Below are 25,423 nucleotides of genomic sequence, written 5' to 3' on the forward strand. Positions count from 1 at the left end.
TAGTGTGATTCTATTGTTAGTGTGTGCCTACTTGGGATCATAGTAAATATATGTACAAACAGTATGTGTAAGGCGGATGGAGATGTTTCCTTACGGAGTTTCAACAGCTTTGCTAGGAAAAAAAACCAAACCAAACAAAAAACAAAAACAGAAAATGTGCAGCCAAATTAAGAAACAAACAAAAAACCCCAACAACCTGATCAAGAAAAAAATCTTGAATTTCACCATAATATAGATGGCTGGGATGCTGTACTCTATATGAAATGTACATCAGACAGTGATTCAGTAATTGGAAAAAAGTTTGGAGCTATGACATTGTACTGTAGCTCCCTTAATTTACAGAATATTGTTCCCTTCATGCAAGAAACATGCAAGTAACGATATCAACTTTCGTGATTAACAGGAGACTTGAGGGTGTTTTCTTTATTTCTTGGCTTTCTCTTTGCTTTGAGATATGAAGAGTAATGTCACAAATCAGCTTGCATGCTGCCTTTCTACTACAGGTAAAAAGAAAGCTTTCCTTGCAAGTGCCAGATGCATGCGATGTTGTGAATTCTGTATGCCTGTAGCAAAGAGCAGAGGTGCCCTGAACTCTCTGCTTCTAGCTGGAATTCAGATTCAGACTGCTCACAGGTCAGTGATTCCTTAGCTGTAGACTAATCCAAAATGAAGATGCACTATTTCGTTCCTTTAGAGAAACAGCTGTTTTGCATCTTATGACTAAAGGCTCCTTATTCATTTGCTCCATTTGTTTCTGTTTTGGTTTTGCCATTTTCTTTGTTATTACTATCATTGCTGTTAATATTGTCATTGTTATTACTACTGTTGCTATAATAATACTAATCACCACATTGTGTTACATGAACATCATGTAAATACTGCAAACCAAGAGAATTACTCTAGTGTCTACTAGACAGTTTCCTTTCATGAACCCAAGACCTGGTGTGAGTTAAGTTTCCTAAACCTTCACTTATTTTGTTAGCATATTTTTCTCCTGTGATCTACTCTTTTCTCCATCAGTCTTATTTATACCTTTTTTTTTAGAAATGGCTTTTTAAAAAGTAAATTATACTGTTAAAACCTCTTTATCAACAGAAGCTGTTTTTTAGAATAGATTCAAATTATTTAAGTATACCGTTTAAATGTTCCTAGTTGCTCACTCTGGCTTTTCAAATTTATGTCATTTTTATCAACCTTATTTATTTTCTGGCTTTGTGCTTTACATGCCTGTGATATTCAGTCATAGTGTACCCAAAAGAAAAGTGGTACTGCAGGTGTGGGTTACAGTTATCTTCTCCCTGCCACATCTGGTCAGATATTTTTGTCCTAGTGACTGTACAGCTGACTTAGGCAAAAAAGAGTTGAGACAGGATACTCGGCACTGTGTTGAACAGCAACTTAAAAAAATAATAAAAAAAAAAACCAAACAGGTAACCCTCATTCCTATAACATACATGTTTGGGACTACCTGAGAACTATTTGATTTCCAGTCTTAAAAGGAGCACAGGAGCCACAGAATTTCAGTTAGACATTTTCAGAGTAATAAACCCATAATAAAATTCCTGTATACAAGAACGGCAAATAGACTGATCTGTTGAAAAAATAAACTTGTTTACAAAAATAAATGCTATGTATATGAAATGTGAGCGCAGATAAATCTCTTCAGCATATGCTCACTTAAAACTATTTTTTCTTATATGTAGGTGAAGGGCATCCCATGCTTCAAGTTGAACGGGGTTTTTGATTTAGCGCTGGAGATTATTTGTTTTGTTTGAAGGCTCCTGAGTTCGTCACGCAGCCCTTGAAAAATGGCTAGACAATACACCGAAGCCACGGAGCTCACAGTAGTCCCTAGCACAGCGTTATCAGCCGTAGCCTTAAAAAAAACCCCAGGAGACCTTTGTGTGCCCAGGCAGCAGAGATAGTCAGCTTTCTGAAATGAATTGCAAGTCTAATCTAGAATCCCACCAATTCAGATCAATATATAGCATTAGCTTTGCACACCAGCTCGCCCCCAGCCCCTCGTGCACACACAGAGTGATGTGTATTTCCCCCTCATCCAGGCCAGCAGCACTGTACGGGATGGGCCCAGAGGAGACCATGGTGCTCCGGCGTGTGGGCCGGTGCCCACCAGACTGGGTACCTGTTGGAAGCAAGGGCCGCACCAGACGGGCCAGGGACCCGCACAACAATTAGAATTTCACCTTAATATGTACATATACACATTTGGAGTAGTACGGGATAAGCGTTCCCCTAGCTGCCCGCAGGCAAGCGCGGGCCCTGGCTGGGTAAATCGGTGTAGGCCGCACTGGCCGGGGTTGTTGCCTGGCAACAGGCGACCCCGCAGGGCGGGGCGGGGAATGCCTCTCCCCTCACGGAACCGGCGAGACGGGGGCTGTCAGCGGCCCTCGATCCCCATCCCTCCGGAAACGGGCTGTTCCACCTCCTCCGGTTAAATCTGCTTGGCTCTGCGAAGTCTCCGCAGGGGAGAGGGTATCAAAACGAGAGTAAGAGAAAAAAAAAAATTAGAGAAAGGATTTAATGAGGTCAGGAAAGCGTCCCAGGGGAAACGGTGCTGTGCCCTGGAATCCTCGAGGCAACAGCCCAGCCCAGCCCAGCCATGCCATGCCATGCCATGCCCTCCCCTCGCCTCGCCCCCGCACCCTTCCCCGCCTTCCCCCTCCTCTGTTCACCTCCCAGTCCCTCTGCAGTGGCTACAGTAAAACACCTTAACTCAGCTCTGGGAGGGAGGAGGGATAGGAAGGGACCACCTTCAGAGTGCAGCTGGAACTGGAAGCTGTCTGCCTCAGCCGTTAGAAATATGTGGAGAAATTACCTATCATTCCCTGTAGAGACATCCAGCAACCATCCCAACCCAGCTTTTCAGTTCGGTGATAATATGCTCCTATCAGTTTTAATAGCCCCATGCTGGATTCAGGAGGTATTATGGATTGTACAGCAAGCATATTGTCATTAAATTAAATTTTCAGAACATTCCCCAGCTCATCACAAATACCACAGAGAGTAATCATAATCGGTTCTCAACACATGTGTAATTGCCTTCAGCTGGCGTTTTTTACAGTTGACATTGTTCAGCAGTGATAAGGTGATTGGTGATTTGAATACACAGCTTGTTTCATAGCTGCCGTAATTGAAATATGGTATGTGTGAATGGAAGATTACATTAAGACCTAGGATAATCACCTGACATGAGAGTAATTGAGTCTACAATCTGCCACTGAGTCTCTCAGGGAGGGCTGAAATGAAAAGAAGCCATTAGTAGATTATGCCACTGCTGGCTCGGCGCTGCTCGGCTCGGCGCAGCGCTAGAGCGCCGGGCTGGCATTCCTCAGCGGCGGGCTGGGCAACGCCGGCCGGGCCGCCCCCGGCTCCGGGGCGGGCGGGCGGGCTGGCTGGCTGCACCGCCGGGAAGAAAAGTTGGGCTTTTTCCTCGGCTGGGGGGGGAAGCCAGGGTCATAGAACAAATACTTCTCGCTGCCTCGGGAAATACTGTTGCCTTATCGTTCCGGTGGTGGAGACAGGAGGTCCGATCGCTCCATCGGATCTCTTCAGCAAGGGTGGGGGGAAGAAAAAGTGCAGCATGAATTTATCCTGGTGGGTTTTGGCGTAAATGATCAAACTTTAGCTATTGTTTAACTGCTTAGGGAGGAAGTGTGTGGAATCTTAAAAAAAATGAAACCAAAAGGAGCTGAGGGCGATTCAATAGGTTTCTGTGGTCCAGAAGTATTCATAGGTAATTGTCATTTGGAATTTTAAAATTTGTTGACAGAATTTGGTGGGAAACTGTAAATCTGATGTCGCATTCTGTTTGTTCACCTAAAGACACAATTAAAAGAGTGGTTTTTAGTCGTTTTAATGACGTGGGCTGCATAAGATACTTTCTTTAAAAATCAAGTTTGGGAAGTAAACTAATGCTAATTATACAAAGAGTAACCAAGAGCAACAGTTTTATCTAACCTTTAAAAATAAATGTAATAAGGCGCCTGCAAATCTGAAACAAATATTTACTCCAGGTGTCCAGACTTAATGGACAAAAGCATAATTGCTTTTTAAGGAGAATATTTTATTTGTTAGTCACCAAGAATTATCTTGTGATGGAAATGTCTTTCTTTCTTCCTTTCTTTCTTTATTTCTTCCTTTGGAAGGCGATATCATGTTTTGTTGTGGGGTTTGTTGTTTTGGTTTGGTTTGTTTTTTTTTTTTTTTTAATCTACTGTATATACAGATCACAAACCCTGAACAAAGAAGAATTACAAACCCAGCTGAGATAAACATGTCAGAATTACTGTTAAGAGGCTGATGCCCAGAGTGTTTAATGGCTTGAAAAGATGATCAAGCATTTATGCAGCTACCCCTTCAAAAATTATCATTGAGCCAATGATAATCCAGTTATAATAATGAGTACTGAGTCAATTAAGCTTAGCATGCAGAGAAACTACTTTTTAATATTAAATAACTCGGTATCTTCCATCTTTTTTTTTTTATTAAAAAAAAAGGAATTATGAAAACAGCAATTTTATGAGAAAGCCATAATGTTCAGGCTAGAAGCTGCATCCAGCATAGCATAGCTAATTTGTAGGGTCTAATCCTATCAGGATCTGAGGTTCTCCTTTGAGATGCAGTGAATCCTCATTCTCTCATAGCTTTACAGTGTGTGGTTATTTTCAGAATCCAAAATCCAGCTGTACTATCTTGGAAATGGCTATAGGAGACAGAGCTCAGTGCACTGTCTTTTCTGCACACAACTGATAGCTACTTAACAATTGCCTGACCAATTTTGGTTTTTTTCTTACAATCTCTTCAAAATAGATTTTGTATCTAGCAGAAGTATCTTGCACATTTTTCTCAACTATTCCTGAAGCCACAGCCCTCTCTAGCATTTGTTAGAACAAATCTAAAAATGCAATACTAAAAGAGTAGTGGTTAGGCTTGTTTATTCCTGGATTCCACTTATAACAGCATTAGCCAGAAGGAAATTTTTAGACAATTAAGGTCTATATAACCCAGTGCAGCATCACTAAAAACAGAAGGATATAGGACTGAATATAGTTGCAGTGGTGATGTACAAATGAAGGAATTGTTAAATAGTGTAGTATCTTCCTCATCATATTGTACACAGCATGCACTCAAGGTTGCTACTGTAAAGGCTACAGTTGTCCCAATGAGCCCACACCTTTGCATAGCCAAAGGGTGTGTGATTTGTAAAAAATTGAGTATCAGTTGTTACATGTAAAACAGCCAGCTTAATGCTTGGATCACAAGCTGTGCCTGTAGGCTTGACAGTTGAAAAGTCCCCAGCTGCTTATAGGGAAAACATAACTAATTTTATCTGGAAGATATTGAATAGCAGTAAACATGGAATGCATAATATAGTTTCAATCACCTGAAAAACTGAAGCCTAGCCACTTAAAAAAATAATTAAAAGTCTTATTCTTACTTATACAAAAATGCATTCCATTTGAAAATCTGTTTATCTTGATTTAAACAATGATGATGGAGTCACTTAGATTTAAGCAGAAGACCAGCATATAAAAATAATTCTCTAAGCAATCAACTCTGAGGAAGTCCCTAAAAGGGATCACTCAGTTATGCTGTGAGTAACCTGCATGGTTCTTTTTGGGCATGAAATCCTTCCCCAGTTTTGTTAAACATGGTGGAAGTTTGGTGGTGGTTTCTTTTCCCCAGATCCCAGGGCATTCAACAGTATGATGAACTGTAACCTAAAGAAGTTCTCAAAGTGTATATAATTGAACAGCAGTAACCATCAAGATCACAAGACAACTAATGAAACCTTTGGACAGTTTGCTCAAGGATCTGTTATGGGGGTTAAAAATCAGAGATTTTACAACGAAAGGCTTTTGGGGAAGTTTGACAGGTGCAAATGTCAAGGGAGAAAGCTGACTTGTCTAGCTTTGAGGGATGTAGAGAAAAGGATCTTAATCAATTTCAGTATTACAGGTTAAAAAAAATCCTGCTTGAGAATCTGAAGATAATTCTGACCAACAGAGCCTTAAAGGACCCTTTTATCTTATTACTGCCTCCAGAGTCACTACAAATTATCCTTTCCAGTAACCTCCAAGTAGCTGTTACCTGATTATTTATTTTGGGGTTAGAGAACCAGCCTTTACTTTTTATCTAATATTGCGTATGAAGTGGACAATTCAGATGTTCTTATCTCTCTTTTTTGAAAAGTGTGTCTAGTTTATTGTACTTGTCAGGCAACTCTTTGGGGTGGTGTGGCCAATGGGCTTGTCTACTAAGTCTATTAAGAAAAATATCCCAATCCTAAGATTATCCCTACAAAGTTATATACCTGTCTATATAACATCTATTTTAAGAGCTATGGATTCAAGCCAGAAGAAAAAAATGCATTTTTCCTTGAGCTATGCTAAACTTTTCTCTGCTAAAAGTTTCTCTAACATATATTGAAAAATTTAAGACAAGTCCCTGCAACTTTGCAAGTAGGGCAGACAGTCACAACTTTGGTTTGTTTGACTATAAATTGCTGCAACAATGCAACTTAAAAACAATACAGTAGTACTGTATGACACTGTCAATATCATTTATAGCACAATTTTACACAAAGGCAGAAGTATCATAAAAAAAGAAGTAAGTCCTATCAGGTGCCCTAAAATGCCTTATGTCATAAATAAGTCAGATTTCTTAGAGGAAAGCAATAAAGTTCCAGCAGATTCGATTTTTCCCACTAAATAATCACCCTGACCTTTTTCACTAACTTCACAATAACAGTTCTTGAAGAAGCAAGCAAACACAGCGAGGGATTCGTATGGCACACTCATGTCTAAAGCACAAAGAGAACGTAGAAGAGCATTGATGGTACTAGTATACGAAACACAACATGGAATAAAAGCAGTGTATGTAAAAGGAAAAAAGGATAGTAATCAAAATCAATGGGCTGAATATTTATAAAGGAAGATATTGACAAAATACTGGATGGAGGAGAAATTACGTAAACAGATTTGGAGATTTTAACGGTTTCTCGCTAAACAAATATACCAGAAAGATATGCAAAAAAACCCAAACTGCTTCTTTAACTTAGGAAATAGTTTTAGTCACAGTTGTCATGTAGAAGTTTATAAAATAATTGGTGGATTAACAGCAGACATGAATTGGCACTAGAAGAGATATTAAGCTATTTACTTCAGAATTCCTAATTCCTAGGATTTTTTTTTTTTTTACATTAAAAGTAATAACTTCTACTGGAAATATTTTTCTTTATTACCACCAGGCAAATAATCTTGTCTTTCTAGTGTTCCATCTTCTGTGGATAATTCATACATTATATGAGAGAAACATTACTGAAGGTTCTTACACTGTATTTCCTATCACAGTATGAGGAAACAATAGATTTTTAAAACAGTGACAACTAAAGCCTTGTTCTGTGCCTTTTAAAATCTAAAAAGGAAAATAATTGTTTTATAAAGAAGAAAAAAATCACAGACAAAAAGTTTTATCACCTGAGCAAAGTAGAAAAACATAAAGAGGATAACTGATGAAAAGAAATAAGCCCGCAAGTGTTGATGCCAGAAGGAACCAAAGTTGCTCTTTACTCCCTGAATCAAAGTCAAAGCATACAAATTAGAAGAGAAGATAGCATAAAGGCTCCCAGATTAGTACCATAATACTTTCTGGAAAACAAATTTTTTCTTGCCACTCTCCAGCTGCACAAAACTGTGAACATGCCTACTGCTGTGCAAGTAAAGAGTACTTCAACAATACAGGGGTGTGGTATTTTTATACAGAGGCACTTTATAATTAGAGATAATAATTCTAATTTTTCCATCTTCCAACTACCAAATCTCACTCCCATAAGCAAGGATTCCTAAGGATATAACTCTCTGCCTTTAAATTCATCCTCAGTATACAGAAAACCAGAGTCTATTGAAGGTTGTCTAGTAATGCATCAGCTGACTAGGGATCATCAGGTTTCAAAATGTCTTTTGCACAGATAAGCTGTCCATAGTTTATTTGTGCAAATATTGAAAGTACTCATGTGTGATAAAACTGATAACCCAGTATTCTCTGTCTTTATGTAGCTAATACTCAAGATTTGTTGTTTTGATTTGCATCTTTGTATATTAGCACATGCTATGTGCTCCAGAATTCCACTGGTAGATGTTAATTCATTTTTTCAGTCATCTTCATACACAATCAGTAATTACTTTGAGTTCTCAATTAGTGTTTTATGTTACTACTTCATAGTATCAATATTGTTTATCAGTTAATATTATTACATCAAATATAATTAAACACTGTTTGTAAATGGGACTTCTTACTGATCCTCACTGGAACACAATAGCTTTTCAAATCAATACAGCTACAAGTAAATCTTAGGCTTGACTTTCAAACCCAGGAAATTTTACTTCCTGGGTAAAAAGGAAAATCTGACCAAAGAATAGCAAAAATCTGAGGAAAGAATAGTTACAAAATGAATCAACGCTCTTTCAATTCATGTGATGCCAGTTCTGGTGCACTGGGATATGTAGGCATCTAGATAATGATAATACTTCATTCATCTAGTGTCAGTTTAAAAAAAAATCATTCATACTCACAGTGGTTCTAAAAAGCAGTGTTTAGGCTGTCTCCTGTGAACATGGGAAGCTGTGGCCAATTCAGGTCTCCAGCAAAGACCTGATCCTGTTTGATTAGTTCTAGCAGATACTTAGCAGTTGCCCATTGTAGAATAAGTTGTCATTACTCTGCTACCGTATTAGCTTTAGACCTTGCTATTAAAGAAGATGTACTTACTCTTACTCAGTGTTAGTGCCAACCCTGAAATAAGAAGAGCAGTACAATTCCAAAATGCCCCAAAGTTACTCTCTGGAGACAAGGCTGTTGATGACTTATCCTAGATCAATCATCATTGAAGGTCGCCTGTCCTATTTGGCAATATTTGTTCAGTAACTAATAAAGATCAGCCTGCAGTTATTTATATTAGGTTATCATCTCTCCAGGGTGAAGCTTAATCCATTTTGCAATGTTTTTCCCAACAAGACAACATGAGTTTCTCTGTCTGAAAATGAATTAAGTGCATGGTTTCTAAATATGGGATCTGACATTGTTCTTGTTACAAAAAGCAATTTATTCCCCAAAAGGCTTACACTTCAAAGGTTATATAAAAAGGTTCAAATATCAGTGCTATCCATTTTTCAATTACTGGGCTTCCTAACACCACTAGCTTTTGGACAGATAAGCAGTGGTATCAGTTTTCTTATTCAACATCTCATAGGTTTCCAATTCAACATCTCAGAGAAAGCAAATTTATTGTAATACATTTAGCTGCTTTTGAAGCAGTAGTATCCTGATTGTTTCCCACAAGACTATATGGTATATCAAATAGTATCTTAAAGGGATATTTATGAAACGCTAGATACTAATGATTGTGATTATTGCTGTAGATTAGAAAGCTTGACTATGGCCAGACTTCTTTATCAATTTAAAATTTTTAATAATAGAAAGAAAATAGATTTCATCTACCAATGAAAATTGAAGTCCTTTCATGAAATAAGACTATTATGAGATGGTTCTCTCTCCAAACGTTATTATACAGTTCAAACAAACAATGATGAGAAAAATAGACAGAACTTTTGCATAACATTCCATATGTGTTTGTAATTTTTGTTACAATTAGCAATATCAAGTTGGAGGAAATAATAATAATAATAATAATAATAATAATAATAATAATAATGACTTTTACTTTTAATTAAAATATTGTCTCCAATCAAGATATCATATCACTCAAGTGTATTAAGCAGTAAGTATATTAAAGTGTTTGTTCTTTACAAAGTGAATAAAATTGCTTTTGCTATCATTTCTGACTATACTTTATGGACAACACAGCCAAGCTTTGACATATTTTCATTGGCAAACTGTCATGGGAAATCTTTCAGAGTTATGGGTCAGCACTGAGTCATAGCAACAGGTCTAGGGTTTGCTTCTGCCAGGAATTTCTTGGAGGAGGAAAATAAAATATTGGTAAATTCTAAGCCTGAGTGGGAAGCTAGGTATCACAGAGTAGTTACTAAATCTGTCAAAAATACTCATTTGGTGATGTATAAAACATTATACCTTTTGGATACAGTAGATTGCAGAAACGCATTGTTTTCTGTCTCAGATGAAGGCTGCGGTAAGAAATTGTATGTGTTAATCTCAATTTACTTCCAAATTATATCTCTTTGTTATTGTTATTTCTGACAAATTAATCTTTAATATTTTAGTAGGTCAAACAGATGTTTGTAGGACACTGTAAAAAAAAAAAGAGAAAAAAAAAGGAACCTCTACAGAGCAATGGGAACAATTGTTCAGATCTTGAAATGTTATAATACAAGTAACGTAAGTGTAATGGATTAGCAGACATAGCTTGTACAGGGATATGCAAGGGCACACTGTTAAGATACAAATAAGTGTTGTGTTAATGTGCACATCAACAACATCATGGCCTATCTTGCAGAAAGAAAGAATTCATGGAATAGAAAGATCAATTATGTTTTGCAGGAAAAAAATAGGGAATGGTTTAAAGGAGAAAGATATTCTTCTAGGTTCTTGTTTCTGTTATCCTTTGGCTGGAGGAGAGCTTTGCAATGCTGATTCTGAGATTCTTACTGTCAGAAATTGTGCAATTGTAATAAATTTTAAGGAATAGTGAGTTAAACTATGGATTTAAAAAGAAATTAGAGCAGAATAAAATAAAACACTGATTGATCAAAGACAGATTTTCCCAAACTAACCTTTTTGATAAAATAAGTCATATTTTACAGAGGAATTTAGTGAACCTTTTGGAGCTTTTAAGACAAAAAAAATAAATGCAGAACTATGTGGGGAAATAAGAGTAGAGCTGGAGAAGATGGGAAATACAAGAAATGTAAAATAGCTAAGGATCTGATTACAGGGAAGTCTACCAGAAGTTGTCCTAAATGGACAACTATGAAAAGAAGGGATTCTCTGGTAGAAGCAAGGATTGATCTTGGAGCTGAATTAATTTAATATTTTCATGTGTGACATAGAGAAAATACTGACATGGTACTAATCAAGTCTGCAGAGAGCAAAATGTTGTGAGACACTGTCAATCTCAAAGAAGATTATGCAGAAAAAGCTGGGGGTGGGGGGTTGGGGGTGCTGGCAGGAATTGAATAGTCAAAATGAGGTGATTTTCAGCAACACAGAATTAAACTTCATTTTCTAAATGTTCTCAGTATAAGCTAATCATAACGTGGTTGCAAAAAAGACAAGTGTTACTTTAAAACATATGAGTGGAGGTTTATCCATTTGAGATGGAGAAATGTTAACATCGTGCAACAAAACTTGCATATAACCTCATCTGGAATAATGCTTAAAGCTGTGATTATTCATGCTCAGGCAAAAGAATTCAAACTGAAGAAATGTAGATAAGCTACTATTAGCATTGTCATGAGAAGCACAGCCTATGCAAACTGAAAGACATTCCACCTAGTAATAAGGAGGTTGAAAAGATACAGACAGTCCTCTATAAATATTTTGTGTCAGTCAACACAAGCAATGGAGAAGAGTTATTTACAAAAAAGTATGATCATGTCACAAAATAGCTATGGGATGTAGAATGCCCATAAATAAATACAGTCTAGAAACAAGAAAGGAGATTCTAACCATAAGACAAATAGTATTATTTCTAGCTAAGGCAAAGAAATCAAAGTTATTTTGAGAGGGAGCTATGTAAATTTTTTATGTGATAGAGTTGATAGCCATGACAAATGACTGGATGTGATGACTCAAAGACTGTTTTCCATCCTAGACCCTATGTTTCTAGTGGAAAAAGAAAACACCCACAAAACTGAACTGAATCAGGTAAGATATTTATAAAATAAGATGTATTTTAAAAGATGTCATATCAGAGATCATGAAGAGATTTTTATTACCTGATCCTAATATTTGGAATGATAATAAGTCTTATTAGAGAAGTGAATTCCTCCTCCCATTTTCCTTTTCATCTCTCTCAAACTAACTTTTCCTGTGAACCTAAAGCCTGCTTTTCTGTATGTTTCATCAGTGTATATGAGGTTATTGGAGTGGGGCAGCTAAACCTTCTCTGCTTCATGTAACTCCATCAGGATGTTCCCAAGACAAAATCCACCTGAGTGAAGAGCACAACACCAGATTATCCTGAATAAATTAATACCAGTTACAGAACACTCTTATTTCTCTCTGATATTTAGCCGTACCAGCTTCACTGCAATGTGATGCAGAGATACTGAGCTATGAAGGATTTATCTTTTTTTAAAAGTGAAGTAACTGAATTAGCATGTAGTTTAAGTGCCTGCTTGAAAGCATTGAATTTATTGAGGGTTCCCTCCTTTACAATAACTGCAGAATTGCTAGGGTATTTGGAGCTGCTAAGTTCATACTTAGGTAAGGGTGTAATTACTGTGTAACATGTGTATGCAGAGGTCATAGAACAAGGCTTTGAATTGCTTAAATTTTGTTCCTGTGGGCAAAACAAGAATCTCAGCTGGTACTTGGGTGTTCATCTTCATTAATATCTCATATTCAGGTCTCACCTTAAAATCAGTCCTAATTGCAACTGATTCGGTTATTTACTTGCAACATTTTGTTACTAGAGCTTCTAAGGCACTGTTACTGCTATTGTGTGGGATCAAGTAATCAACATTTCTCATTACAATATTATGACTTACATAATGTTCATATTCCCTATTTGCATAGTGTTCATATTAATATATAATATATTTCTTTGCCATTGTATTTAGAAAACATGGAGGTGAGTGTGGCATCAGCTATTTCATAAAATTCTTTGAATTTGGCATCTTTGTTCTACTAGTAATGGTTAGTAAGACAAATACACCAGCGTAAATTAGTTATTTTCTTTCCTCCATTGATAATTAGCACTAGAGGGGATGGGTATGAGTTACCTATTAACTCCAATTGCTATGTTTAGCAGTGCATCCAGAAAAAATACATTATCAGTCACAGTATAAACCTGCTTCTTATGTTTATTTTAAGAACTTATCAGCAAAGGGAAACTTCCAGCTGTGGCAGACTCTCACACTGCACTTTGTTCAAAACAATGTTTGTTTATGTTGTATATTGGTCATATCAATACCTGCATTACTGCTTATCTGTGTTAATGTCTTCTGACTATAAAAAGTGCCAGTGAAGAATTTGCCATGATGATATTGGACTAGCACTAAAGAATCTGTGTTTATATAAATTGCTTCATCGAATGGAGTCAAATTCTGCCACATTCAGATATATACAGTTAGCTCCATTGACTTCAGTGGAGTCAGGAAATAATTTGACCCTGTTATTTAAAAATTAATGGAATTTCAGCTTAGTGCACAGCCTTAGAAAGTCATGAATACTTCCACATCAGGTGCTACCATCATGAAACAGCTATTATTTATTTTCATGTGGTTCAGAAACTCTTATTCTATTAATGAAACCTCATGATTGTATCTATTTATATAAATTGTGTTTGTAGCTTAAAGTAAGCAAATTCTTATTGTTCAGTTGATGAGTTATACTGAAATATGAAGCTTAGCACACTGTAAATGTAATGAATATTTAATAACATGGATTTGCACACAACAATAACATAATTAATGGTGTGCAGCATATCTGGTCAAATAAATTATCTACTCATAATTAAACTAGATACCCTTGCTTCTTTTTTTCCCTCAAGGTAACTAACATCTACAGTAAATATTATAACTGCTGGACACAGACATCAAAGTACAAGGAGAAGTGCTTAAGTAAAAAGGCAAATTCTCTGGTCAGGGGTGAGAAAGGAGAGTAGACACCAAGATTTTCAAAGCCTAGGTTTTGCAGGTGGTGAAAGGTCTGAATAGAGGCTGCTCATAAGTATCTCGCTCCGGCAGTGAGCCTAGACTCTAGTCCCTAAAGATCACATTGGACTCCTCACAAATTACCACAATAAACAAAAATTTACCACTGCAGCTTCATCAAAAGACAAGTGGAAGAGGACTTCCTGTCCTTGCGATAGACTTGTGATACCATATTTCATCTGCATATAGCATCACCTGGGTTACTATATTTCATGTAATAACTAGTGCCTCTATAATGGCTGCTGTTATGAAAAGTACTCATTAAACATGAAATTGAAATAAATCTCCTAGACATTCTTAAGTACATTGGAGAATGGTGTTAGAATTCAAAATTGGTTTTGCAAAATTCGGTGACAGAAAAAAACAGGATGCAGTTCAAAAGGGATTCAAGGGAAGTAATGCATTTTGGGATAATCTGCAGCAGAAATGACAGAATGGAGGAGGAGTGGTTAATGAGTAGCACTGGCAAAAGAGTCTGAGGGATCAGATAAAAATAAGAAACTGAATGTAACTCATCAATGTCATATAGTTGCAGAAAAACAAATATAATACTGGCTTCTAAAAAACATGATGTCGAGTAGTCCTTTCACCCTTCTCAGAACTGGAAAAAAAAAGCCTTAGCTGGTATCATATGTGTAGTTTTGAGTATTGCACAAAAGACATGTACAGACTGGACAAAATAAGACAAACTAGTTTGCAACAAGATTGTCTTAATTGCTAGGAAATTTGTACTTTGAGAAAAGGTGGAAAGCTTTTGGCTTTTTTCATCTCAAGGAAGAAAGAGCAGAGGGAAAACTGTCAGTAATCCTTGATTATGTAAAAAACCTTTGCACACATGGATATAAATGAAACAACAGGTGTAAAATTCAGTGCTATGGGATTTAGGTTAGTACAAAATTTTTGTCTTGATCTTTTAAGGATAGCTTTAATAAATTTTCATGAATCATAGAATCATAGAATCATAGAATGGTTTGGGTTGGAAGGGACCTCAAAGATCATCTAGTTCCAACCCCCCTGCCATGGGCAGGGACACCTTCTGCTAGACCAGGTTGCCCAAAGCCCCATCCAACCTGGCCTTGAACACTGCCAGGGATGGGGCATCCACAACCTCTCTGGGCAACCTGTTCCAGTGCCTCACCACTCTAACAGGAAAGAATTTCTTCCTAACATCTAATCTAAATCTGCCTTCTTTTAGTTTAACCCCGTTACCCCTTGTCCTGTCACTACACTCCCTGATCAACAGTCCCTCTCCATTTTCTGGTAGGCCCCCTTTAGGTATTTGAAGGCCTAAATTAGGTCACCCCAGAGCCTTCTCTTCTCCAGGCTGAACAACCCCAACCCTCTCAGCCTGTCCTCATAGGAGAGGTGCTCCAGCCCTCTGATCAGCTTCATGGCCCTCCTCTGGTCTCACTCCAACAGGCCCATGTCTTTTGTTGTATTGGGGCCCCCAGAGCTGGATGCAGTACTCCAGGTGGGGTCTCACGAGAGCGGAGTAGAAGGGCAGAATCACCTCCCTCGACCTGCTGGTCACACCTCTTTTGATGCAGCCCAGGACACGGTTGGCTTTCTGGGCTGCAAGCATGCATTGCTGGCGCACATTGAGCTTTTCATCAATTAGCACCCTGAAGCCCTTCTCCTCAGGGCTGCTCTCAACCCATTCTCTGCCCAGCCTGTAGCTGTGCTTGGGATTGCACCAATCCACGTGCAGGACCTTGCACTTGGCCTTGTTGAACTTCATGTGGTTTGCACAGGCTCACCTCTCCAGCCTGTCAAGGTCCCTCTGGATGGCATCCCCTCCCACCAGCATGTCAACTGCACCACACAACTTGGTGTCGTCGGCAAACTTGCTGAGGGTGCATTCTATCCCAATGTCCATGTCGCTGACAAAGATGTTAAACAGTGCCAGTCCCAGTACCGACCCCTGAGGAACACCACTCATCACTGTTCTCCACTTGGACATTGAGCTGTTGACTGCAACTCTTTGAATGCGACCGCCCAGCCAGTTCCTTACCCACCGAGTGATCCATCCATCAAATCCATGTCTCTCCAATTTAGAGACAAGAATGTTGTGCAGGACAGTGTCAAATGCTTTGCACAAGTCCAGGTAGATGAAGGGACAGAGAAGTGAGGGATGCTGTAGGCCCATGTTATTCTGCCTTGTGCCACAGTGGACATTAGCTCTGTTTTCTATAATGTATTTTACAGTAGTGCTAGTTTAAAAGAAACTAATTATTCCCACTCAGTTTTGGAAAGAAATGCTTTGGTGTTTTGGTTATCTGCCTCCAGGGAAAAGAACAATGTCTAGGAAACTCAAAAGGAGGGAGGCACTGACTAGAGTGACAGTGTGCTAAGTCATGTTCTTGTTCTCAGAATTTACTACGTGCTGTCTTTCTCAGTTCCTTGTTCATTGCCCTACCTTTTATGAATTCCACTGTGAATTTGCCTCATACTTGATATATGAATCCTCAGAACTTTACTTGCTTAATAGATTGAAGAAATATCCATTAGGAGATGTGCAGGTATAGTAAAGGGATTTTAACTTAGGGTTGTGGTATCCTCTCAGGCATTGTGGCATGGAGTCTTGGAGTAGCCAAGTCACTTTGTAGGTATCAATCCTAGAGCAAGATCCAGAAGGGGCTTAGGTATTGACATTGCAATAGGTAATTAAGAAGTTAGTTTGGAAGACATGTAAATTCCAAATGTAGAGTTTCATGGCTTCTTGGTCAGCACCTGGGTTTTCTAAAATTCTTCAGCATTAAAACTTTTACTAGTCAAGGCACTGAAGAAATCTGTGAGTTACTATTACTGTATTTATCCTTCCCTCTCCTGTTTATCCTCCACACATATAATGTATTGTGTATCACAGTTCAGAGTATTCACCCTGGACAGGGGAGCCAAAGATTATTTATTCATGCCTGGGAAGGAATTGCTTTTAATTTTTAGATGCCTAATCAGGGCTGTTGATACTACAAGGCAGAAAAACATGTACAGTTTTTGTAGGTGTATTCCCAAGACAATACAATAAAATCAAAGTCTTCTGTCATTCTCATATTCACATGGACACATTGTTGCACAATAAAATCCAAATAGTGAGTGCAAAGACAGTAATGCTGTTCATTGAACTAATGTTAAATTACAGTGGAATAATCCAAGTATCATACATACATAGCCCAAACCTTTCCATTATTATAGAAAAAGCAACATTTTCCATCACAATGAATATAACACTACAAAATAATAATTAAAAATGTATTGCTGGTTACTAAATGGATAATGCATGGCTTCTAGTTACCTTGGAAATAAACAGTCTTGTTTCATGAAGTGTACAGATGCGTTATCCTTGGCTGGAGGTTCTTCAGCAAACATACTGAGGAATACTACATAATGTACTACACTGTGTATATATATGGAGATGAAATTCAGTACTATATAGTAGTATCAATGTAGTTTAATTTCATTTGATTCTTTTCTATAGCAAGTTAATGTGATATGTGATATCAAAGTGAAATCTTTCTATTCCCCATTTATTTAGTCATCTCTTCTGGCATCAGTAAGAAAAATATTTAACCCACACACAGCCAATGTGCCTAAGAGACATTGGGCTTGGTGTGGTGTTTTGGGTTTTTTCTTTTTTCTTGTTCATTTGCAATAGAATTGTTTACATTACACTGCTATTAAAGGCAATTTAGGTTGCCCAAGTGTAGCTGATGGATTTGCACAGCTGGAACAAAAGACCTGGTTTGACATCTGGAAGCTTTATTGTTTGTGAGGATGTGAAAATGTGGAAATTCAGTCTGAAGTGCTGGTAGTCAGAATGTGCCACGTTGTAGTTGTAAACTGAGCATATATGAAGAGGTCTTCTGTGACTACAGGCAACTGTGGTCACTTTTCTGAGCAGAACTGAAATCACTCTATTAGCCTTGGTATCATCTGAACCACTTAGGGACCTCCTCACCACTATATATGTTGTAGATGTTGCAGATGCAATTCTGGAATCCATTTATTATTAAGATATTTGAGATTATTGACACATTGGCTTTAAGTTTGAGGGAAGCATTTCTGCTGTACCTGAGATGAAATTAGTAGACTAGCAACATGCCAGAAACCATTGCTGCACTAGGAAGGCCACGTGACTTTCTCTTTTGAACTGGAAAGGAAAGAAAAGAAGAGGCCAAAGTCTATCCTCCTACAAAAGTCATCTCATTGTTTTTACTGGGGTTAGAACTGATGTAAATTGGTATAAAAGAATGCACCATTTAATTTAGTGTCTGAAAGAGAAATAGCTGTATGGCTCACACAGCAACCACTTACTTACCAGTAAGACTGTAAAGTAAGGCTGAGATAAGACGTAGGCAGTACATAAACAATGCTTAACTTCAGCCACATAGCAAATACTTTCGGTTGAGTTTGGAGAGACTAAGATGTGCCCACTACTTTTCAGAGCTTGTGGTAGAAGCTGCAGGCTGTTTTTCTTATGGTTATTCGGTTTCTCAATTTGTTGTTTCATTTATGACATATATATTTACAAGCATAGCATAAACTGAAAGAGCTTACTTGCTTGCAGCTTAGTGATAACATGAAGCACATAATGGGGGGTGCATAGGGACAGGAAAAAGGTTATGGGGCAGAACATCACTGGATGTCTTCGTTTTATTGCATGCCATAATGGTTTCATTAAACTTCTTTCTTTGTCTCTCTCTTTCCACTTCCCCTCCTTTCCTCTTCTCCACACCTCCCCATTTCCCAAGTGTTAGCAATTTTGCTTGGTAAGAAAATCCCTCTGCCACCAACTTTGCTTGTCATCATAGGACTGGACTTTGCGCATGCTTTACACAATGAAGAAATCAGTGTTAACCCATGGTCTGCTTTATACCTGTGAGCTCCACTACCAACAGAAGGCAGTGGTGTCTTCTTTCAGTATTCGGCTTTTGGCTTTAATATTTTCTTTGACTAATTATAGCAGGATTTTTATTTGATTTTACTTTAGGAAATATGACAGTGTACTTAGATGGTCAGTTTCACCTTCAAGTTTGAAAGTGTGACTGAAGTTTGAAATGCAGTATGGCTGGAAAACAAGTTCTGTATTTTCAAGTGCTAGAACCGATGGATCAGGTCTTAAAATAACAACAATAACAACAACCAAAGTCCCACTTGTCATTTTCAGAATGAGGGTTGTCCATAAGTGCTCGTAATATTGTGAAAAACTGTTTTCAGAGTTCCTTCTTTCCCAGTTTTCCCTCAGCCTCTGATTCACCAAAAATTATTCTTTTTCCTTTTAAAACCCATCATCTTCTTAACGTGTATTGATTTCCCTCCCTGTTTTCTTTCCACCACAACAGGAAGCCTCCAGGGGAATTTGCTAGATACATAGATGCCTTGGAAGAAAAAGGAGGAGACAGTTGTAGGTTATCTGAGAGAGTGGGTTGTATGAGAATTTACTTTCAAAAAGAGGTGTGGGTTATCTGAGTAGCAGGATATATACAGGAAAATATGGTAATATAAAACCATTTTAGTTCTATCTGATACATTCTTGCTAGACTTGTGAAAGGACAGATGTGCTTTTCTGAGATGTGCATATCTCTACAATTTCATTTCTTTCATGAGAGCAAACGTATAACTGATAGATTTTAGTGTTTATTCTTCTCTTTTATACCATGATTTTACATGTGCTAGTAAGGTGTGCTATTACACTACTTTTTTTTCATGTTATGTTTTATATTGTGGCAGGTTAATTTTAGGTAGGGGAACTAAATGAAAAACTGCATTTTTTATTTTTTTTCTGAAAAAGAGAGAATAAAGAAACTTATCAAAAGAGGAAGGATAATCTGACACAGGACACTTGATATTGCATCACAAATGCCTGAGAATCAAGAAAGAGTTTCAGAAGCCATAGCTCATCCTCCAGAAGACTATGGACATTATTTCTAGATACTTGATAGTTCTTGTCATCCAAGCTAAACATTTTTAACTCGTGAATGGGCTTAAATGTCCCTTTGATAGTGATCCCTTAATATTGTCCCAACAGGTTGCAGAGAGATGCAAGCTTCACTAGCAAAGATTTCTATGTTTCAAGCTGACTAACTGTGCAGTGAAATGGACATCAGAAAAAATATTTAATAGATAATTAATAGATGTAACACTAAGACTCATCTTTTCCTTGATTATTTAAATTTTCTATTCTGGCAGCTTTGAATAAATAAATTTTTTTTAAAATCAAAATGAACAACCAATAACCATATTTTCTAATGCAACTTTGTTTCCTCAGGTGATAGAATATGTTTACATTGTTCTTTGGCACTAACTATATTTTATTATTATTAATTATTATTATTACTCTTGTTGTTATCATCATCATCATCATTATTATGATCTTCATCATCATTACCATGACTACTGCTACTGCTTTATCAATAAATTTTCTTTGGTTTATTTTAAGAAATTAGGGCATGTTCTAGAAATGTATATAGGAATCTAACTCCTAATCTGACTCCTTAGACATTAAAGGTATATTAATTGATGGTATATTAATACCATTGCAAATATGATCTTTTTAAAGATGTGCACAGTGAGAATTGCAGGTGACAAACCCGTTATTTCAGGTGAGGGAAATCAAACATCCGTTATGCACTAAAATAAACTCCCATAGGCAACTGGTAAAGAACAGGTTAACTAGTGAGAGAACATTTTTCATAAAATGACTGCTCTATTTCTTACTACTTAGCCCTGATCCTTTAAAAAAATCTGGAAACAAACGTATAACTCGACTCTGTACTAAGTAGTTTTATGACACATCATTAAATTTTGCAGTTTTCCCACATTCCATGCTTAGTTGAGCCCTTTTCCTTTCTCGAACAGGCTAATTCCATACTGATGAAAAGCCAGCATTGACTTCCACTTTCTACTTTATTAAAAGCATTGTCTATCCTGCTGGAAAGGAGAAACTCAGAAAGGATGATGAAAGGACATGGAACAATGCTGTATGCTCAATTGTGCATTTCTACAAGTTGGTTCTCTGAAATCTTCCAGTTTTGTTCCCAGTAGAGCCTCAGTGGAGTGGAGCCCTCACATAACACCTGCACAAATATAGTTCTTTTCAGGTATAGTGTTCAATGCCATTAAAAAAATGGTTTTTTGATTGCAGCAAGGGATTTTCAATTTTGCCAAACACAAACAACCTAATCTTACTGAATCTGACAGTCAACAAGACTGAATTATTCTTTTTTTCCACTTTTCAATGCCAGCCAGGCAAATGACCCTATTTGAACTCCATTTCTATGGCGTTCATTAGTGTGTCATCAGGATAATGATTGGAACCTTAGATATCTATTCCTTACACAGGCTATTGTGGTTTCTTATAAAGGTATTGTGGGCTACATGTAATTTTCTACCTGTGTTTCTTGTGTTTTGTGAAATGCTGCATTTTCCGTGAGTGTTTTCTTCTCTCACTCAAGTGTTTTTGCAAAATCAGAGATTTTCTCTTGTCTTTATATAAAGGTGAATATTCATTTCTAAAAGAAACATCATGTTAAGTGCAGTTGTTAAAGTAACGGTAGCATATTACATTGCATTTCTTCTTCCTCCACATTTCTGTCAGGTCCAAAATTGCTAGACACTGAAGTACACAGTGACATTACCAGGCATAAACAAAAGCAGCTGTGGCAGAAGATAAAGAACAAAGCCCTCTAACTAATTTTTCTAATGTCAAAGATGAGCTGAACAGGGAAGTAATTGCACTTACAGCATTATTTACTGGCTTTTCCATTAAATCCGACAAAGATAGTAATAAACAATGCAGGAACAGTAAGGGACAGATTTCTATCTTTGATTCATAGTGCTCATCTCAGTGCATGTTTAAAAATCTGCTACTAGATGATGATTCGTGCTGTGTATCTGAAGGCACCAGCAATGAGTAAGTCTTCAATATATTCTATAATTTCAATTGTTTGGAAAAATGATGAGTAGACTCATTTACTCCAGATTTGTGTCAATAACTGAGAATTGATTTTAACATAATCTTGCATAACCTAAACTGTCTTCATGAGCATTCCTGTCAGGGCATAGCGCTTCAACAGTGGTTGTACGTGTGCATCAGGCCAAAATAACCATGTAATTTAGAACAATATATCTGGAAAGAACAGGTAGAAGATATGTTGCTCAAAGAATCTGATCCAGTCTGGCAAGTTGTTCATCACACTTTGAACAGTTTGCACTTTTAGCTTATTTATCTTTTATGTTGATATAAATAATTTTTTATTGTTGAAAACGTCATTTTTTTGTAAACTAACCAAAAGGTGCAGAAGAAATGATGGGGTTTTATTTCTATTATTAGAAATAATTACTTTTATTAATTCTATTAGTATCTAAAGACATCATTTATTTAGGAGCTACTTGAAAGAGAAATTCTGGCAAGTCTTCTAAATGCTTCATGGTGGCCAGGAAGCTTCCTCTCCATAATAGTCATCTTCTCCACAGTGGTATGGAAGCTTGTTGAAATTTACATTGCGGATTTCACATCTTATCTGTCAGTTCTGTCTTAGGAAGAATGGCAGGAACAGAGGTAATTTCTTAAGCAGGAAGAAATTCTGCCCCTTCTCAGAGAGATTTGGATCTCTGAGAACATGAGTTCCATCTTCTGCTGAGTGCTTATTCCAAGTCCTTGAACTACAGACTTAGAAAAAAGAAGTTTTTCCTTGATGTTTCTTGAATTATTTTCCTTAGACTGTAATCATGCACTGGAAAGAATTGAAGGGACATGAATTTAAATAAATAGAAGAAAAACAGTGATCTAGCAGAATAAGGCAGGGAAGGAGAAAAGTTACAGAGGAGATAAAAAAGAAAACCTGTAATAAAATATGATATTTCTAATAAGCAGTAAGTTTAGCCAAGGTCAGAGCTATCAGTTTCAAACATGTAAATGAAAAGAAAGATACAGTTTAGATGTAAACATTTAAAAAACAAAAAGAAACTATATCAGGAATGTACTGAAAAGGATTGTGTACTAGACTTTTAAAGGCAGGTAAAGAACAGTGGAAGGAAGGAAAAAGAAACTAGAAGAACGCTGTAAATAGAGGAAGACCTAATGAAAAAATGAGATACAGTCCTACCAAAGATAACTGAAGTGTACCTGAGGACAACTTGAAAATCATGTGATTGAAAATAAGAGAAAAGTCCATGAGCATTTCTCCTATGACAGAGGAGCAAGATATAATTAAGACCATATCTAGCTCCCCAAACCTAATCACAGAATATTTGAGGTGGGAAGGGACCTCTAGAGATGATATAGTCCAACCCTCCAGTTCAAAGCAGAGTCAGCTAGAGCTAGTTACTCAGGGTCTTGTCCAGTCAGGTGTTGAATATATCCAGGGATATTTCCACAACCTCTCTGGGCAGCTTGGTCCAGTGTTTGACCACACTCACAATAAAAAAATTCGGGTTTTTTTACCTTTTACAAGTGGAATTTCATATATTTCAATTTTTGCCCATTGCCTCTGGTTCTTTCCATGGGCACCACTGAGAAGAGCCTGACACTGTCTTCTTCATTCTCCCTTCCCCTTCAAGTATTTACAGACATTGACAAGATCCCCCCAGAACCTCCTCTAGTCTAAACAGTCCCAGCTCTTTCACACTCTTCTCATGTAGCAGGTGCTCTGAGCCCTTAATCACCTTCACTGGACTCCCTCCAGTATGTCCATGTCTCTCTTGTATTGGTGAGCCCAGAACTGGACCCAGCACTCCAGATGTCTCACACTAGTCCTGAGTGGAGGGGAGGGATCACCTTCTTCAGCCTGCTTGCAAGACTCCTCCTAATGCATCCCAGGAGGCTCTTGGCCTTCTTTCCTGCAAGGGCACATTGGCTGGCTCATGGTCAACCTGTCCACCAGGGTCCCCAGGTCCTTCTCTGAAAAGCTGATTTCCAGTTTGTTGGCCCTACCGTGTACTGGTATAAGGGGTTATTTCTCCCCAGGGTCAAGACTTTTCATTTTCTTTTGTTCAACTTTGTGAGATTCATGTTGGCCCATTTCTCCAGCATGTCAAAGTTCCTCTGAATGGCAGCACAACCCTCTGGCATATCAGCCAGTCCTTCCAGTTTTGTATCATCAGTACTAAGGGTGCACTCAGACCCATCACTCAGGTTATTAATGAAGATGTTAATAGTACTGGCCCAAGTATCTACTGGGGTACACCATTAGTGACTGGCCTCCAACTGGACTTCATGCCACTGATCACAACCCTTCAAACTCAGCAGTTCAGCCTGTTTGCAGTCCACCTCACTGTCTTACTCAACCTCTCTGTAATTCATCAGTTTATCAATGAGGGTGTTATGGGAGACGGTGTTCAAAGCCTCACTAAAGTCAATATAAACAAACAACCACACTCCTCCCTCATCTGCCCAGCCACTTTTCTCATCATGGTAGGCTATCAGATTGATATTGCAGAGCTCATCTTGGAAATGAAACTACAGCTACCTTGTAAAATGGAGCTAGATACAGAAACTTGTAGTAGTAGTTTGTTTCCCTGTGTGAGGCTCTTGCTTTACATGACTGTGTGTAAGAACTAGGAACAGTATAACATGGAAAACTATATTCATTCTGAAGGCAGAATTGCTCTAAAGAAAGGAGTAAACCATTCCCTCCCTGCTTGAGGCTACCGTAAGCAAAACACCCAAAGACTAATCTGATCATTCAGTTTTGTCCAAGATTTTTTGTTTTGGCTGGAGTAGGTCTTGGACAAAGCTGTTTTTTCTTTATGAGGGAGGATAGATGGGAACTTTCAATGCTGTATTTATATTAAAAGAAAATGCTTAATTAAAAAGAGTTTAATTGTATTTATAGCCTAACTTCTATCTACTACTTTCCCCATCTTCTTCTTAATTACAAATCTCAATTAATAACCCATAAGTCATTTGCTGTTGATTTAAATTTTCTTATCATTAACTTACTGTTAAAGCTATGGATGTCATTTATTTACTTTACATAAAGTGGAAATTTTATCACTTTATAGTAAAAACTCCATATAATGGTTAAGATCATCAGCTGTTCTTCGGCATATTCACATATCATTTCTTCAACAGATACGTTAAAGATTAGCTGCTACAGTAGTGCTTTGTACAAGAGGCTGACTTGTACAGTTATTTATTCATTGCTGGGCCTCACTTTTGGTAAACCAGACTCACATGTCAGTGTGTTATCATCAACAGTTTTGTACTAGGTCTGACATGTGTCACCTTCATAAAGTCAAACTTGTGTGCATCTGCTTAGAAGGATAAGGGCCTAAGGGTTCAGTACTGAACTTCTAAAAACTCATGACCTGTAATTTGCTGATCATGAGCAACGATTTTGTTCTGAAGCATTCTGCCTAACTCTGGTTATCTCAGCACAGAAGGTGGTTTTAGGAGTATGTGAGTTTTGAAAGCAACCATATTGCTGTCTTCCTTGTATTCAGATTCAGATGACATAGGAACAAAGAGCTGTAGTAACTAGAATCAGAGCAGGTTAATTCACAGAAGGTGAATCAAAGCAGTTATCAGTAAGGAAGTTGCATGACCA

Source organism: Grus americana, chromosome 2 (genome assembly GCF_028858705.1).
Source record: "Grus americana isolate bGruAme1 chromosome 2, bGruAme1.mat, whole genome shotgun sequence".
NCBI lineage: Eukaryota > Metazoa > Chordata > Aves > Gruiformes > Gruidae > Grus > Grus americana.